Genomic DNA, 2,255 nt, shown 5'->3' on the forward strand with positions numbered 1-2,255 from the left:
GGGTATTTTGGTCCAAGCAATTTTGACCCCTAGGCCTGAAGAATATGAGTTGGGCTCATCTTGTCAAATTAATGGACTGGCCCAAATGTTATTTGAACTTGATTTAAGTCATATAATTCTGACATAAATATTCATTCGACTTTATTAACCAATAATTTGACTTGGTCAATGTATCATGAATTTAAGATTTAATCCAAATTTAGTATGGATTTATCAATAAAACTCCACTGTCTACACAATGTTTTTAAGTGACAGGCAAATAATCCAACATGGATAAGTAAAAGCAAAAGGACAATACTATTTTTATTCATGAATTTTGTCCTTCAAAACTTGAAACATTTTTTTTATAAAATCCACACATTAATTTATGTGTTGTTTAACTTCAAAAATAATTGAACTAATTATGTCAAAATTATTTGCTTCGTGAATGGAGTTATACGTTATTTATGTTCTTCCACCCCTAAGTTATCCCTATTCATGAGTTCGATATATGTATTACTGAAGTTCTGGTATATACAAAATTATAAAATAATATCAAATTTTCTATTGATATATTTCTAATCTTTCAAGCCATCCCATGTTCTGCTTTTTATTAATTTATTCTTTAACATAATAAAAATATTTTAACTTTTTATAACATGTTATTCGTTCAATTATTATGCCCGATTACATAAAACTATCTTTAAGTGATTTTTTCTAAATCTAAAATAAAAGGACAAAGGATGGTAATTGGTATACAGTTAAAGTTGTCAAAAAGGGTCCGTCCATCCCATCTAGCCCAAGCCTCGCAGGTCAAGAAATTTGAAGGGCTAAGGTGGGCCTGCCTTTCATTTGGAAGGGCCTGGAAATGCTCCACTCAACCCAACCCAACCCTAGAAGGGCCGAGGGTTGGGGTGGGCAAGCCCTTCTTTTTCTCTTTTCAGACTTATAATTCCATAACATCAAGAAAATGAGAAGACTTTCAAATCAAATACCGTAAAACAATGATGTTTTCAAACCCAACCCTAGTTATGAGGAAATATTCTCACCTAGGATTATTACCATATAATTTTTTTTAAAAATATCTAAGAATTTCTTTTCCATCTACCGCATAATTCTTCCATAAATTTCAAAAATCTCTCAAATATTTCGTTCTATATCTTAACAAAAATAGTGAACTGATAACATATATGTTGAACAAAATATATTATATATTAACACTGCGCAATATAATAGTGAACATGATATAACATATTTATATAATATATTATTAACATGATATACTATTATTAAATATATCCAATAATTTTTCATATTGAATTGACTTAAAAGGAAGAAAAAAATATATATATACATACCATTGAACAAATACTTCAAAAATTGTAATAAGAATATCAAAACTATTGTTATTTATTTATGTAGAGCAATTTAAATCAAAGTGTGTAGCATATTTATCTCAACCCATAATATGAATTAAAATAGAAACTCACGATGTCGTCATTTGAAGGAAAATGAAAAGACACAAAATTGAATTACAACGAATAACACATAAAAAGAGAAAAGAAAGTATCAAGCGTGAAGAAAATGACAAAGATAGTGGGTTTAAACTAAAGAATAAATGTGTTTTTATTAGTAAATTTTATTTATGGATTAATTATAGAAATCTCACATTTTAGTTTACTTATTACCATTATCCCCTATAAGTTTTACANATGTAGAGCAATTTAAATCAAAGTGTGTAGCATATTTATCTCAACCCATAATATGAATTAAAATAGAAACTCACGATGTCGTCATTTGAAGGAAAATGAAAAGACACAAAATTGAATTACAACGAATAACACATAAAAAGAGAAAAGAAAGTATCAAGCGTGAAGAAAATGACAAATATAGTGGGTTTAAGCTAAAGAATAAATGTGTTTTTATTAGTTAATTTTATTTAATCGATTGTGAAGGGGTTTCCACTTTATTTCTCTGGTAGAGTGAAATGGCTAGGCTTCCCTATCATCTATTCTTTTGGTGATATATTTTAGGAAAAATTGTATGAAAAAACAAATTATTAATTCAAATTAAATATTATAGCCATAGTTTATTTTAATTGTAATTCGCAATAAACATCTCCATTTTTTGTCATCTGATTCGGTATACAATTAGCCATTTTTGGTAGACAATTAACCATTTTATACATTTCGGTATAAAATGTGTTTGTGTTTATATAAAACGAGAGAAAAGTATATGTACAAATATAAATATATATATTTTCGTCCTATACACTT

Source organism: Solanum stenotomum, chromosome 7 (assembly GCF_019186545.1).
Source record: "Solanum stenotomum isolate F172 chromosome 7, ASM1918654v1, whole genome shotgun sequence".
Classification (NCBI taxonomy): Eukaryota; Viridiplantae; Streptophyta; class Magnoliopsida; order Solanales; family Solanaceae; genus Solanum; species Solanum stenotomum.